This window comes from Canis lupus, chromosome 1 (assembly GCF_003254725.2).
Source record: "Canis lupus dingo isolate Sandy chromosome 1, ASM325472v2, whole genome shotgun sequence".
In the NCBI taxonomy this organism is placed as follows: domain Eukaryota; kingdom Metazoa; phylum Chordata; class Mammalia; order Carnivora; family Canidae; genus Canis; species Canis lupus.
Genome location: NC_064243.1, coordinates 29,600,947 through 29,618,581, shown reverse-complemented (window position 1 = coordinate 29,618,581; position 17,635 = coordinate 29,600,947).

Sequence of the window (17,635 nt, the reverse complement as noted above, 5' to 3'; positions counted from 1 at the left end):
TTTAAGAACAAAGTAAAAAGAAACTTTGACTCCAAATTATACTGTTCTACTCAACCCTCCTGGGCAAAGGGTCTCTTGCTGGTAATACCTCCATATTCTCTATATGCAAGGATGTTATGAATGACATTTTGACTTGGGGACATGGGGGATGGTTGGGGATCAGATAGAGGTTGACTTGGAGCTAAAAGCACACCATGGGTGGTAGGCTTATTTGGGAGAGGGCCTGGAGTGGGCAGATATTATAAGGCCAGAGAAAATCCATCAATGACCTCCCAGCAGCTCTGCTGTGTCCTGGCAAAAGGTCTAGGGCCTAAGCCTCAGTGTAGGCAACAAAGAGCTGCTTTCTTCACTTTCTTCACTTCTTGTATGTGTGTTTAGGGTTGGCTTTCTTGTGAAGAAATACATATCAGAGGATATTTTGTACAGTTCCTCAAGAAAACTGGTCCAAAATGTGATAAAAATACTGTTAGTGCTTCTGGTTATATACAATTACACACAATGATAGATGGCTGAAAAATTACTCAGAATTGCCTGAAGGGGCAGAGTAACAGAGCAAGAGCTAGAGAATTCATTTTCTTGCTTTCCCACAGGGTCAGAAAAAATAAATTTGAGCATAGATCTAGAGACAATCTCAGCCCCATACTGAGAACTGACCATAAAAATAGGTGAAGGATGGTCATTTCCCCAGGCACATCTCTCCACAGGTCTGGGCTTCAGTGTGTGTAAGTCTGCATTGGTACATACATTGTATCTTTAACCCTCAGGCCTGTCCACAAGGCAGTCATGATTATCATGAAATAGATGGTCACTTACTTTACAGGCAAGCCTCTGAGAAGTTGTGATTTGACAAGGTCAGAGACCGTATCTATCTGCTCCACAGCTTAAGCACTTTATCAGACCCTCTAGAACTTCCTCTGGGATTTTGTACACACAGATATCTCTTTAGTCTCCTAAATTAGTTTTTCTTTTTAAAGACAATTTATTTGAGAGAGAGAAAGAGAGAGTGTGTGTGTGAATTGGGGGAGAGGTAGATGGAGAGAATCTTCAAGCAGACTCCTTATTGAGCGTGGAGCCCAACTCAGGGCTCGATCCCATGACCCATGAGATCATGACCTGAGCCATAACCAAGTTGGATACTTAACCGACTGAGCCACCTACACACTCCTCACAAATTCCTTTTTCTTTTTTTTTTTTTCAAATTCCTTTTTCAAATGTCAGTTTCATTCTGTTGAACTTCGGGATTTTCTCTTTTTTTCTTTGATGTCATTCGGTATATTGAAGGACAAGTATTGACCATTAGGACAAGACAGCAATGGGGGCAGAAAGATCTGATGGGACAGCTGTGCAACTGGGTAGCCATCTGCTTTCAGGGACAAATAGAGCAGCACCAGTAGTACTTGTTTGCCCTAGATGGTTGGAAGGTATGTATTCACTGGAAAGATCTCATAGTCTATGCAGTTGTTAGCAAACATTCACTGGTATGTTCCATCTCCAAGTTGCCCTGAAAGCTAGTGTCAAAAATTTCTCTGGTATCTTGATTCTCAAGAAGAAATTCAGAAATTCAGAAATTCATTTTATAACAGAAGACCCAATGTTTTCAAGGCAAAAACAAATCCAAAAAAACAAAACCCAACAATGACAGCAACAAAACAACCTGATGAGTTGAAAAGCTGATTTAGAATGAACTCTAGACAAATCTTTTAAAATGATAACCATAGAAATTCTTACACCAAACTGTATGATTCCCTTTAATTATGTGTCATTTATCCAGAGACATAAGTGAACTGGGAGAATAGAATATTTTTTATTGTTTGGGTGGACTTCCTTTTGTTTATTTTACTTTATTTTTTAATTTAAATTCAATTTGCCAACATATAGTACATCATTAGTTCCAGATGTAGTGTTCAATAATTTATCAATTGCATATAACACCCAGTGCTTTTGTTTATCGTGCTGGTTGGGACCACATTCTCCAGAAAGGAAAGTGAGCCTCTGTGTCTCAACAATAACAAAACTCACTACATAGACCAGTGTTTGGTGTTGTCCACACTGAGCAACTGAAATTGATCTCTACAGAATAGGAGTGATCTGGAGAGATCTTGACCCCAATGACCCAAAGATGTTGATTTTTTTTAAAAAAGCTAAGACCTCAATCCGTTTCAGCACTTCAATGATAGTTAGCCTCTCTTTACTCACCTCCTGGACCTGATGTGGGCAGGGGCTGGTCCATTGGGCATTGCTTCCCCTGTCTAGGGCTTCCTCCTTTCTAACCCCCCTGTTGGTGACTGAAAGCAACCAGGAGCTGGTTCTGCCAGATATTTGCACTGGGACTTTTTATCTATCAAAGATAAATCTGGAGCAATATACTTTGCCTTAGGTAAAACTAATTCCAGACATTCTGTGCAACTGGAAATTGATATTTTAGGCAGAAAGGCCCTGTTCCCTGCCCTTGAAGCCATATAGTACTCAAGGCTGATGATACTGGAGACAGCTCTGTTTAATCCTATTAGAGCTCTAGGAAGGTAGGAGATGGTGAAAAGAGGCCGTACAGCAGCTAGGGCGGACACTGCAGGGTGGGTCCTTTCCTCCCACTCACCCCTCATGTCACCCACCGATCCCAAGATTGCCCCGTGATGACCCCATAGCTCTATTCTTCTTTGTTACTCTTGTTTGTCACTCTATCAAGGGGTTTCCTCTCCCTCATACCGCATCTTCACCTGGTGGGATCTGACTTAGGTCAATCAGGGTTCTTCTCAAATCTTGAGAGTGAAGGAGAGAAGCCTGCTCTCTTCTGTGGGATCACTCACTGTAAGGATCAGCCAAATGTGGAGCCACTACCAGCCAACTTTCCCACCAGATAGAGAAGCCCATTACGGACTGAAGTGAACACCAAGGAAAGCAGAGTAAAGATGGAAAGAGAGATTTCTGACAGAACTCAAGTAAATTCAGTTGCACTAAAAATTAATTTAAACTACAGTAAATCCGACTGAACTTTGACTCAAGTGAGCAAATAATTTACTTTTCCTCCTTTACTTTGACTAAATTTCCATCACTTGTAACCCAGAGATCCTTGACTAGTAGAATAAAATAATAAGCATGTGTGGCATGAATTGTGTGCTGTATTAACAAAAGTAAACTTTCTCCGTGTCTACTATAACCCTTAAATACAGACAGGAGCATTGCTAGAAAGTGTATCTTTCTACAAATGATATAATTAATGCAGTTGGAGTTTGGAAAAGCCCTACAAAGGTGTATCATTCTGGTCAGGGCTTTATCAAAGATTGGGGCAGCCACAGTCTTACTTGCTCAGCGAATTCTCAACTTGGGTCTATCACTTGGTTCAATTTGCTTCCATCTTGGCACTCAATATATGTGATTTTCATTTCTACTCATTTTTGTAACAGCAAATCAAGGTCCCATGTGATGTTCTCCAGAAATCATATGGCTGTATGAATACCATAACTAAAGGACAAGTATCTCCCTCTTGTTGTCTTAATATAATCTTTAGGGTCAAAAGTCCTTTTAGAAGGCTCTGTGTTCAGGGGCACAAATATTTGTTGATGCCCTAGTATATGCCCCTTGCAGTGCTATTGACTTTATTCCATGTACCACACCTACAACGCCTTCAGAACTTGTTTCAAATGCTTACAGCTCGCTTGTTCTCTCTCTCTCTCTCTCTCTCTCTCTCACACACACACACACACACACACACCAGCTGCCAGTAAATACTTCTCATATGTCACTTCTACTGGTTTGAGAACAGGGCTTTGTAACTGTCTAGATTCTAGTCAAGGGATCCCTGGGTGGCGCAGCGGTTTGGCGCCTGCCTTTGGCCCAGGGCGCGATCCTGGAGACCCGGGATCGAGTCCCACATCGGGCTCCCGGTGCATGGAGCCTGCTTCTCCCTCTGCCTGTGTCTCTGCCTCTCTCTCTCTCTCTCTCTGTGACTATCATAAATAAATAAAAAATTTAAAAAAAAAATAGATTCTAGTCAAGACCTGACTTCACCACTATCTTCCATATTTGCATGAAGAACAATATTTTGCACTGTTTACAATTAATCTGTTATTTTATGTTTTCTCAAAATAGCTTTAGTGAAGAGGAATGTTTCCAGAAAGTTGTTTGTCAACTCCTTAACAGAACCCCAGTTTACAAGTGTATTTCTGTTCTTATTTTTAATGTTGTATGGCACCCCGGGGCACAGATCCTAGGCATCAATAGTTTTGCCACAGTAGCAGGAATGGAGCTATGGAGACAAGACACTGACAGTCTGCTGAGACCTTCACAGGCTGGGACCCACCGCCACTAATATACATAGAGTTCCAGTGGTTCAAGTTCATTATTAAAAGCAGCAAATCTCATTCTTTCAAGAAAAGGTAGTTGAGATCATCACTCTTGCTTTTCATAGACCTCTAATAAGAAAAATGAGCTCACATTGTTCTGTAAGGAAAATATCTAACATCTGAACTTAATCTCTCAGCACCTTCACCCCGAGTGGGTGGAAATTCCTTTCCCTTCCTGCAAATAAGTAGGAAAAATAATCTAACAGGAAAGTGGCCTAAGTAAGGATTTCCTTCACTAGCACAATAGCTAGTATAATATAGGCAAACGTTAAGTGTTTGTTGACAAATTGAATCACCTCCCCTGCACAGACATTTGCTATTCTTTCAAGATCCTTCATATGGGAACCACTGTCTTATATTTGAAAACTCTCCCCCCCCGCCCCCCGACCCCTCAGGTTTATGAAATAGCAGCCAGTGTTTTCTCTCCATACTTCTCTTGCAACTAAGGGGCAGTACTGAGTCTCTGCCAACCTGTAGCCCTGCCCCAGGCTTTGAATCCCAAATAGGTTTTAAATGAGCAGTCTTGTGCAGAATCCCTTCTGGCCAGAGTGGTGAGAGTGGCACAGAGACAGCCTTGGCTGCATTTTTGGTGGCAGCACCAATGGCTGGTGTTTGAGCTTTTAGTGGCGTAAGCTGCACTGGCTATGCCCACTGCAGCACAGGAGGCTTTAATGGGCCAGTCTGCAACACAACTGGAACATTGTTCCCAGCTGTGTAGCCCCCTAATTGGGTTCTCGTCCCTGCCACACACCCCCTTGCCACCAAGAGCCTGTGAGTTATCCAAAATACATTTCTTTCTTTCTATTAAAATGAAGTTGTAACTTATATGCCAAAAAAGGACACTAGTGTTAAGGATATAGGTCAGTTACTCTTACATATGTATTCTGTGTGTATTTCAGATCAAGATGTAGAACATTTCCAACAGGCTTCTTTGCATAACCCTCACACTTCTTGCACTTAGTATCCCCCAAGGGGTACCCACATCCTGATTTCTATCTCAGAGACAATCTATATCCGTTTCTGAACTTCACGTAAATAGACTCATACAGTATGTAATATTCTGCATATGTCTGCTTTCATTATTGTTAGGTCTGTAAATTCCATCCATGTTATGGCATGTATCAATAGTTCATCTTTTTAAATTAATGCGTAGACTTCCATTGTATATTTAAAACACAATTTATCTATTCCATTCATGGACATTGGTTGCTTCCAGTTTGGGATATCACAAATAAAGTTTCTACAAATTTTCTTATGTATGTTTCTGGAAGGCATACTCACAGATTTCTGTTAGATATATATACCCAAGAGTAGATCATTAGGTATGTTTAGCTTTAGTGGATACTAACAAACCCATTTTTTAAAGTAATTATTTTAATTTATATTCCCACCTGTCAATACAAGAGAATTTGAGTTGTTCTATATTCTTATAAGTATTTAGTATTTTTAATATTTTAAATTGTAGCCATACTGGTGGGTGTTTAGTCATATTTCAGTGGGGCATGTGTATTTAAATGAGCATGTATTGAAGATATAACTCATGAATGAGAGTACTAGAAGAATAGTAAACCTTATAGAAACGACTACAATAGAGAGAGAAGTATTTATGGTCATTGAAAAAAAGATAATATAAATACTAATTTAGAGACAAACCTGGTTAATGTCCTCCAGGGAAATGAAACTGTAACTTTTAGTGATATCTTCTGAAAATTATATACATCTCTACAGGAAGAGAGAGCATTTGCATTGCTGTAGAGAGAATAATTTACATGTCATTCGATTTTTGGAAGTTAACATCTATCTGAAGTTGTAAAATATCCTAATAATAATTAGTGGGTCAAGGATAACCCTGTTTGACAATGAAAGGACTGCACTCATCCTTTTCCCTTTACACCTTATGGATCTCTTTTATTAATAGTTCCTTCACTGTTATCATCAATAATCTTGTATTTCCACCTGATACACGTACACAGATACAACATGAAGCATTATTTAACATAAAGAAACCAACTTGTGGTATAATCAGTGAGCCTAGAGCTATACCTACTTAAGCATTTACTAAGACCACAAGGTTAATTTCTATTTCAAAATTTTGTAAAAATTTCATTTTTAGTAGTCCCCATCTCTCCAAAGATGTTTTTTTAATTGCTTTTTTATTCCAAGATTAGAAAACTAAACCTGAGAAATTCATCTTGACCAGTTTTTACCTGTAGCTACTAAAAATGTGGGTGAGTCCCTCTCTCTTTAAGGTCCCAAAAATCTTTTAGAACTCAAACCTGGGACTCCTGGCTGACTCAGTTGGTAGAACACAGAACTCTTGATCTCAGGGTTGTGAGCCTCATGGTGGGTATAGAGCCCACTTAAAAACAAAGAAACAAACACCAAACCCATTGGGAACTGACCTTCCTTAGTATATAAGACTGGATCTCTGTGAATCAAAGCAGGTACTAGACCATTTTACTAGGGGGCTTTTTAGGTGTTGGTTCTATGTGTAAAGAACAACCCTTGTTCCATATGGTGGGTTTATCATACTTATTTTTAAAAATTTATTTACACTTTCAAAAAATCTGTTAGGTTGTACAATCAATTTTCATCAAATTATATTCTGGTTTAAAAGGCTGTTATTGACTCCTCGCAAGGAAATATGTTGCCACTAAAGGGGAAAGCTTCGCTTGTAATAATTATTCCTGAATTCCAAGGGGTTAGTGAGAATGATAACCTTTCATAAGTGTTCTACTTAATTAGGATTAGAGATAGAAGAGTTTGAGATAGGTCAAGTAGCAATTATCTATAAAAATATAACAACAAATATTAGCCTTATTCCAATAAAAAATCAATTACATGTTTCTCATCAGTTCATTGTGTTTTATTTGATTAATTCTTGCATCCCTAGATATTGAGGATGGGTAGTCTGCACTCATGGATTCCTCTGTTTCTGGACTGAAGAGAGTTCTGGAAATCATGACTCAGACCCATGGTATAACCTGACAGCTATCTAAGCACTATCCACTCAGAAGCTATGCTATTCTAAGTCTAGCCTTTGAAGTAACAATAGATGCAGAAGTATCTGGTAGAGTCCTTTTGATTAAGTCTCTGAAACCATCTTTTTCTGTTAAGGGTCCATTTCTAGAGTTGTAGCTTATGGCAAAACCTTTGGGCAAATATGCGAGGAAGACTGAGACCATTCATCTATTAGGAGACAGACTGGCTGCCATTAATTTGTTATAATTGCTACAAATATCAGGATGGAGGGAACTAAAATTTTCTATCAGGGTATGATACCCATTTACTTTATGAGGATTTTATCAACATTTCCCCTGAAGGTAAGAATGGCCTATAGATAGCCAGGGCATTCACAAATTTCCAGGACCTTCCAACCTATCCTGTAATGTTGTCCATGCACTGAAACACATTTGTCAGTAATCCTTTACCAACACAGAATTAATCTATAAAAGGCTGAGCCTCTCTTTTATTTGAAAAAATTTCCCACCCAGCTCTTATAACAGTGTTGAACTAACTAAAGAAATATGAGCCATACCAAAGCTAATGATTTTTAGCATCTTTCTTTTTATAAAAATAAATATATACATACATACATACTTACTCACTCACATCTTTTGCCTGGAGGACCTCCAGGGAACCACAGCTTGTAATAGGTTATTTGTAAAATGTCTTGAAAAAAATCTTTTTATGCATCCAAGATCTAACATTGGGAAGACACCAATAGAATTAACACAGGTGGAAGTCACATGGCTCAATAACATACATGTGTCATCAGTGATCAGAGAATGACCATAGTATACCTATTATGGTCTGGCCACCTACTCATAAGAGTGACCAGATAGCATTTAGAAATCAACAAAACCTGAATTCATCCAGAAGTAATTTTATGACTGATGCTTTTATAAAACCAGGGAAATTTAGACACAGACACAGGAAATGTAGCCATGTAAAGATGGAAGCAGTCTGGAGTTATGAAGCCACAAAACAAGGAATGCTGAGGATTGTCAGCAATCCCCAAAAGTTTGAAGTGGCAAAGGAAGGACCTTCCCTGAGTCCTTCAGAAAGAGAGTATGTCCTCCCAATGCCTTGATCTCAGACATCAGAACAAAGTCCTTGTCTGGACACAGGTTTTCAGACTGACTTAATTCCTACCTTGTAGGTTTGACACACTTTTCCTCATTTGAATGGCAGGTAGCTCCAAGGAAGCTACGTGGGGGAAAAAAATCAAATTGAATAGGAAGGCAGCACTCTGAATGTGTTCTTTACCAGAGACTTCTCTGACTGAAGAGCCTTGACAAGCTTTTGAGAAACGCTCTGAGTATTGGTTTATCTCCAACAGTTTGGGAGGTAGAGTCAGTTGGCTTTTCAAACTTTCTAAGCCTCCCCTTTCTGGATGCTATTCTCTTCATCTGTGTTCAAAAACCTGCTGATTCTTAAAAAGTTCATCACTCTTTAAAAAGCCTTTTTACAAACAGCAAAAAGTAGCAACACAAATTAACGTTCTGACTCTTTCCAAGAGCTTCCTCTGCAGAAACAGAGGAAGCAGTCTGCTTTCCCCATTACTGTAGATGATCATTTTTCCAAATGTGTGTGTCAACCAGAAAAAGTCATCAGCCTCTGAGCCTGAAATGCTGTATGTACCCCCATTACCTGCTGTTCTCCTATTACACCAATGCCACATTTTATGTTTTAGCTATGACAGCACCATTTCCCAAACCCGTATTAGGGCAAGGGCTAAGCTACCGTAAAGGGAATCAAAAGCATCCTGGTTTAAGTATGATAGCTATTTCTTTCTCACGTTATAGTACAGGGTTGAAAAGTGAGTTCTGCCCTAGGAAATCATTCAGGGACCCATTAGAATGAAAGAGGGCTGTAATCTCTAATACACAGCTTTCCAAGGCTGCCACAGAAATAGAAAAAGGAAGAGTGATTCAAAGGAAACATCTTTAAGAGGATGAACTGGCAATTATGCACATCAATTACATTCATTTCCCATTGGTGAGGACTTATACACATGGCTACACCTAGCTCCAAGGGAGTTGGAAACAAATGCCTCAAACAGGGCGGCCCCATTCAATAAAAAGGGAGAGAATGATTTGGGAGGATAATCGATAGTCTGCCACTGTCAGCATAGTGCTGTACTTCATTCTTCATAATGTTTATATAGTATAAAAGGGAACAGACAGGGGTGCCTGGGTGGCTCAGTTGGTTAAGCCTCTGCCTTTAGCTCAGGTCATGATCTCCGAGTCCTGGGATGGAGCCCCACATGGGTGGCGGGGCAGCCCCTGCTCAGTGGGGAGTCTGCTTCTCCCTGTCCTTCTGCCCCTCTCCCCACTTGTGTGTCCTTTATCTCTCTCAGATAAATTAATAAAATCTTTTTAAAAAAAGACAGAACAGACATAACAGAATTTTTCAACTATGTCCTTCTTGGTGGATTTTTAAGTGGTTCTCAATTTAATGCTATTGTAAACCCTCTTTATACACAATTTTGTTAGCTGTACCTCAACCGCCTTCTGAAGATTTACTAATTTACCCTCCTACTAAGGGCATTAAGTATACCTTCTCTCCTACAGCCTGAAAAAGTGCATTTTATCAAATCTTTTATAGTCTGGGGATCCCTGGGTGGTGCATGGGATCACTGGGTGGCGCAGCGGTTTGGCGCCTGCCTTTGGCCCAGGGCGCAATCCTGGAGACCCGGGATCAAATCCCACGTCGGGCTCCCGGTGCATGGAGCCTGCTTCTCCCTCTGCCTGTGTCTCTGCCTCTCTCTCTCTCTGTGACTATCATAAACAAATAAAAATTAAAAAAAAAATAAAGTCTTTATAGTCTGATAATTTAGCAAGTGAAAGATGGTGTTCTGTTTCATTTTGCATTTCCTTAATTATATTGATTTTTTCCTTTCTTTATATAATCATTTTATTTATTTTTCTTTTTTATAACTACCTATTCTAAGTTTTTGCCAGTTTTTTGTTGGTTTGGGGGTATTTTTTAACAAATTTTTATTAGCACCTTATAAAAACTTAGCGTTTTTCCAAATATACTTGGGCCATGCTCTACGTTAGAGATGGACAAAAAAAATAGGCTTGAGGATGCAATCTGTAAATGAAATTTTATTGGAACACAGTAGTGCTCACTTTCTAACATACTATCTCCAGCTGGTCTTGCACTGGAATGACTCTGTTAAGTAGTTGTGACTGTTTAAGTAGAGGAAAATGTCATCCCTGCCCATCTTAGGCTTTCAGCTGGGACTCATTACCAAAAAGGCAGATTAACAAGAGAAAACAGAATCATTCCATCACACATCACAAGGCAGGAACCCAAGCGAAGAGTCACTCACATGGTGCTTGGTATTCAGCTTCAACACAGAGCAACACGTTTACAGGGACCCGACGGGCCACTTAGGCTTCCAAGGGTGGCAAACTGTGGTAGTAAGCTCAAGGACCTGACGGGAGGAACTGATGGAGGAAGGTTTGTGTGCAGACTCCTCTGGTGCTGTCCTGGGCTGAGAAGTCTGTCTACAGTAAAAGGAGAATTAAATCCTGCCTTCAGGCAGGCAAAGGGGAGGATATTGAGAGTTTTCCTGTATGTGTTGCTTCTTCATTGCCTTTAGCTCACAGTATTTTTTCTGTCAAAGAGGCCTATTTTGGAGTGACATATTCTGGTTTCCTTCATGACAAATTATTATACGGCCTAGAGTCTAAAATATTTACTTTCCAACCCTTTATAGAAAACGTTTGTCAATCCCTGCCCTAGACTCACTGTAAGAATCTCCACGGTTGGGGGCTATGTTGATATATTTTGGAAAAGCTTCTCATGGAATTTTAAGTTCACCAAAATCTGAGAAACATGAGTTAGTTAGTTGTAGAATACAGAAAGGCACAGTTTCTGAGTAGACTTCTTTTAACCTCTTCCGCATTTCATATCCTTTCCTCTCCACATCCAACTATCCACAAACCACAGTCATTTTTTCCTTTTTTTCTTTTTTAAGGAAGCTCTTTTTTTTTTTAAGATTTGATTTATTCATGAGAGACACACATACAGAGAGGCAGAGACACAGGCAGAGGAAGAAGCAGGCTCCATGCAGGGAGCCCCACGTGGGACTCAGTCCCTGGTCTCCAGGACCATTCCCTGGGCCAAAGGCAGGCGCTCAACTGCTGAGCCACCCAGGGATCCCCTACACAAACCACAGTCTTAAGAGAAACATACCTGGATTTCCAAGCAAGTAAAACTGAAAACTGATAACAGTCTGGTTATTCAGGCACTGTAAAATTATTTCAAAGTAGTAAAACTTTATTTTAAATAGTAAAGTTTTGGGGGAAAAAATGAGGATTTCTTGATTATCAAAGAAAAAAATAACTCTCTTTAGGAAACAATTCTGATATGCAAGTTTACATGTATGTACATGCATAGACATGCATGTATTTGCATATGGTTTAGCTATGGGTTAAAATGATGTGGAATGTGTACGTACATATATGATCAAAAATGCCACTTTGGATCAACACATGATTTGGCCAACCCAGTGTTTTTGTTCCTTTTTTTTTTTAAGATTTTTTTTTTTTTTACTTATTTTAGAGAGAGAGAGAGTCTTTCAAGCAGACTCCACACTGAGCCTGAGCCCAACGTGGGATTCAATCCCATGACCTGAGACCACAACCTGAGCTGAAACCAAGAGTCAGATGCTTAACCGACTGTGCCACCCAAGCACCCCAGTATTTTATGTCTAATTTTATGTCTAAAGAACAAGCCCATTTTAAAACCTTTTCTAAACAATGAAATAATCACTCAAACGCATGAAGCTTTCTTCTTGTTGTCATTCTCAACATTGAAGGATAACGTGATCTATCTTAACTTTCTTTTAGTATTTCATTTGACTTTGTTATCCATGACTTTATTAGATCCTCTTTGGAAGATATATTTTTTAATAAAGATTTAATTTATTTAATTTATTTGACAGAGAGAGAAAGCAGGAAAGAACACAACCAGGGGGACAGGCAGAGGGAGAGAGAGAGAAGCAGGCTCCCCACTGAGCAGGCTGGAATAATGACGAGAGCCAAGAGCAGATGCTTAACTGACTGTGCCACCCAGGCACCCTCTGGAAGGTATTTATATTTTTGTCCTACCTTCACTCCACCTCACAAAATGTTTTACAATAATGTTCTGCTCCTAAAAACAGAAAACACTCTGACGTTCAATTATTTCATTAGGCACTAAAATCAGCATTTATTTTCTGTGTTTTCTCTTTTATTGTAAGTAATCTATTTCAGCACCACACTGAATTTTAGCCAAATGCTAACATAAATAAAAGTTTCCTTCCTAAATGGAAGTATTTCCTCTCAATGAGGAAAGAAATCTTTACATGCTACATCTATAGCCTTAAACCTTCTTATATGCCAGTTGTTGTAAATTTGAATTCCAAGCTGCTTCATAACTTATAAAAATAGAATTAAAACATACCAAAAATGTATATGTATTGCATCTACTCCTTAGGCTCGGGGTTTGAAATTGATATTTATTTTTAGGTGGCACTTTTAGTGCCAAAGTTTTAAGGGACTAAATAGTTTTTAATAAGGGTTGTGTTAGAAACAGTACTTTTGGGTTACGGATTAATGTATTTTTCCAGGAAAAGAGCTGTTTTGTTGTCATTATTCAGAAAAAGAAATTATACTCTCCATAAGATTTCTGGGCTTTGAACATATCAAATGTGGAAGTTAATGGCCTGGCCATGGGCCCCTCTGTTCCGAATAGCCTAAATTCACTGTGTAGGAATTCGCTACACAATGGCCAGTTTCAAAAGGGCCGTGGAGAGCCATAGATGGCACTGTGTGAAGACATCCATTAAAAACAACATGAGCACTTAGGATGTTTTGATTTTTTTTTTTCTATTTACTTATTTATTCCTGAGAGACACAGAGAGAGAGATGGAGACATAGGCAGAGGGAGGAGCAGACTCCCTGCGGGGAGCTGAATGCAGGACTCCATCCCAGGACCCCAGGATCACAACCTGAGCCAAAAGCAGATGCTCAACCACTGAACCACCCAGGTGCCCCCATTTTGATTTTTTTTAATGGATATTAGTTGGTATTTTTTAAATCTTTAAGATTTTAAGATTCACATTACTTGTTTAGTTCAATATAGATTTAGTTTGGTCATCATTAGGTTTGAACTTTCATTTTATCACTAACTTTTTCTCTTAGAGTCTCTTTCTGCGTTCATGTATATCACATAGATCAAAGGTTGGTAAACTATTGTCCAAGGGCTAAATACAGTCCTTGTCCTGAATTTGGTATTTCTGTACAATCCATGAACTGAGTGTATTTACATTTGCTAAGAGCGTTTTTTAAGACTATGCAATAGAAACCATATATGGCCCACAAAGCCTAAAATATTATCTAGACCTTTACAGGAAAGATTGTCTACTCTTCTCTTTATCATAGGCCACACACACACACACACACACACACACACATAAACATCCACCTGGCCTGTTCCTATTATATTGAATGGGCTGACCTAATGGGAGATATAAGCAGGACATAGCTTTAATTTTCTCTCATCATAGCTTCCGTTCATGCTATGTTGGATCTCCCTTCCCTAACTCTTGGCATCTCAGGCAAACTAACTTTCCAGACAATTTCAGGTATTAAAAACTCCAGTCCAGGCTACACCAAAACCACAAGACCACATCCAATTCAAAGCTTCTCTCCTATCATTTACCCCATCCTGGTTTGAGGATCTATCAGCTGGGGATACAGCCATCTCAAGGCTAAGGTAGGGCTAGAGAACGTAGACAGGAAGCCGAACTCATTCAGGTTGCTGTCGGCAGAAGGCCTCCCTCAGTTCATTGCCATATGGATTTCTCCATAGGCTTGCTCATGACATGGCAGCTGGCTTCCCCCAAAGTACGAGATCGGACAGAAAAAGAGAGAGAGGGAGAGAAAGAAAAAGAAAACAAGGAGATAGAAGAGGCAGTGTCTTTTATAATTCAGTCTCCAAAGTGCCATGTCCTCACTTCTGCCCTAATGGTCAGGTGGGGTACGATATGGGAGGGCGCTACACGAGGCTGTAAAAGACAGGATGCAGGGATCGTTGGGGGCCATTTTGAAATCTGGCCACTACAACTGCTGATCTTTCATGACCCACTCGTTTTCTGCCCTTAGCAGATGGCCCCGTGGCATGTAACTCCTGGAATCCTCTGCTCCAGCAGCCTTCTGGCATTGGGTCCCAAGACCCAGCTACCCTACTTGTCTCGGGGAGAGTCGCCATCTTTGCCATACTAAACGGAAGAAATGCCCTTCTACGACCGCTTCCCTCCTGCCTTGTGCAGCCTACCGAGGCTACTCCAGCCAGCTTCCTGCTTTCAGAATTCTTCAGGAGGAAGGCAGGCACTAGAATATATGTTCACAAATCTGAGGACACATTTATTTCTCCTGTGAGTCAAGAATTCTCAACCACCATGCTCCCCACCAGAGCTCTCTCATCAGTCTTCTCTCTGGAGCACTTGGAGGCAAGTCAGCAAGCACCAGATGGGGTGAGATACCAGTCGCCCCTTGAAGCAGGATTTGTCCTCTTGGACTTCCTTTCAGATGTCAGGGTGGGAAAAGCACCAAGTCTCGTATGAATTCCTCTCGCTTCTTCTTCTTCTTCTTTGTTTAAGATTTTATTTATTTATTTGACAGAGAGAGAATGAGAGAGAGCACAACTGGGGGAGCAGCAGGCAGAGGGACAGGGAGAAGCAGACTCCCTGCTGAGCAGGGAGCCCAACAAAGGGCTCTACCCCAGGACTCTGCTATCATGACCTGAGCTGAAGGCAGACAATTAACCAAGCTACCCAGGAACCCCTGAAAACTGGGAGAGGGAATAAGAATGAGAATTAAAGGACAGTTTGGCCTCCACTTGGCACTTCAGGAGAAAAATAAGTGACAGGAATCGGTGGTACTCTAACTTTTGGAGGTACTCATCCCATGTGGGCCGAGGCTCTGTGCATTAGTAGAAATTCTAAGATGAGGGGAGAAATCCTTTTTACTTCCTGTTAGGTGTGTAGTAGGGGGAGAGGTGAGCATCAGCCTCAAGGAGGCCCTATGTGGTGGAGGCCCAATTCTTTGTGAAGAACAGAACCATTCCCAACATTTGTAGAAACTAAGGGAGGAAGAGAAATAAATGAGGCTCACATTTCATAAACTACATGTTTAAAAGCAAATAAGCTGTTAAATAAATTTCATTCTATCCTGCAATTTTGACAAATGTGCCTTCATAAGCATAAAATTGGGAAATGTGGAAAACTATGGTTTTTATGTGACTTAAAGTTGACCAAACATCAACAATGACTGAGTTTAGTTATTATTATGTGTGTCTGGGTGTTATGTTAATGGGCCAGTGACATTCACATGAGTAACAAACTAAAGAGGTATGTGATCTGTGCATTATTATCTGCTTACTATTATCATTATCTATTTACTTCATAATATTAATTATTTATGCCTTCATTTCTATGCGCTTCATTTAACAATTGCTAATTACGTTGTTTGAATCAAGATTTTCACTTATCTTGTGTTCTGCTGGCAGTATTGTGACAACCTTCCTGCAGACAGTGTAGTTTTGTTTTTTTTGTTTTTTAAAGATTTTATTTATTTATTCATGATAGACATAGAAAGAGAGAGAAAGAGAGGCAGAGACACAGGCAGATGGAAAAGCAGGCTCCATGCCGGGAGCCCAATGTAGGACTTGATACCGGGACCCCAGGATCATGCCCTGGGCCAAAGGCAGGCACTGAACCGCTGAGCCACCCAGGAATCCCCGACAGTGTAGTTTTGATATAGTTTTTACTGATTTCAATTTGGTGAAATTTTCCTCTACGAAGGCCTACAGACTGCTTTGGAAAAGTGAAACAGTCAAACATAGATTGGTTTTGTTGTCTTTATTTTTAGAGGATTTTGCTTATTTTATTAATAATGAATAACGATTTATAGCAAATAACTGTAGAGAACAAAAATTTTTAAATTTTTAAAAATTTATTTAATAGAACAAAAATTCAAGATTAATTTGATATTGGACATGATTTTCTTTTTGAAGAAAAGCTGTTTCACACTACTCTTTCAAGGCATCTTGTAGCTTATCTGGATTAAAAATCAACTCATTTATGGCACTTACTCAGCATGTTTATCCTTTGAGGATGTTTGTAAGGTTTTTTTTTTAATTTTTTTTTAATTTAAAAATTTATTTATTTATTTATTTATTTGAGCAAGGGGAGGGGTAGAGGGAGAAGCAGACTGTCCACTGATCAGGGAGCCCAATGTGGGACTTGATTCTAGCACCCTGGAATCATGACCTGGCCTAAGGCACACTCTTAAATGACTAAGTCTCCCAGGCACCCATGACCTAGCCTAAGGCAGACTCTTAAATGACTAAGTCTCCCAGGCACCCCTTTATATAAGATCAAATTTTATATGTGTTTCATCAAACTGCTTCATCTTTAGGCAGATGAAAGAAAATATTTATATAATCTCTGAACTTCTCCAAAGAATTTTATTACTATCGGCCTTTTCTATTGGTAACAAATTCTAACTGTACCATGCATGACACAAAGAATGCTTTTGGATTTTTGGCCAAAATTCTGGGTATATACCATTTTAATTATCAGCCACTAGTAGTGCCACTATCATAAGTTTACTTTGGATTATCTTTTAAATCAATGACTAAAATTTCAAGATTAAAAATTTTTTTTTAGTTCAAACCTATACTTTTTAAATAAGGTATAAGATAGTGAAGTAAGGGATCCCTGGGTGGCGCAGCGGTTTGGCGCCTGCCTTTGGCCCAGGGCGCGATCCTGGAGACCCGGGATCGAATCCCACATCGGGCTCCCTGTGCATGGAGCCTGCTTCTCCCTCTGCCTGCGTCTCTGCCTCTCTCTCTCTCTCTGTGACTATCATAAATAAAAAAAAAAAAAAAAAAAAAAGTGAAGTAATCATTAATTTTAACTCCCATGTTTACTTTTTATGTTAGCTCAGCAATATGTATGACAAATACTTGTTGTTAAAACATGACCTTTATCCTTGCTCTAGGTAAACTTAAAATGTTTGCCTTTTCGATTTTTGTGTCTGATTCATTCTTTTTATTATATATTTAGTTAATGATCTCAGTTTGAATTCTCTATCATAGAAAGGGACTCTTTTTGCATTTAGAAAGTCTCACACGTTGGTCCATTACTTAACCAAATTTCAGAATAATTTCTACAGAACCTAGAAATTTCACATTGTTTTCCTTAACTGTTTTACTGTTATTACCAGAAA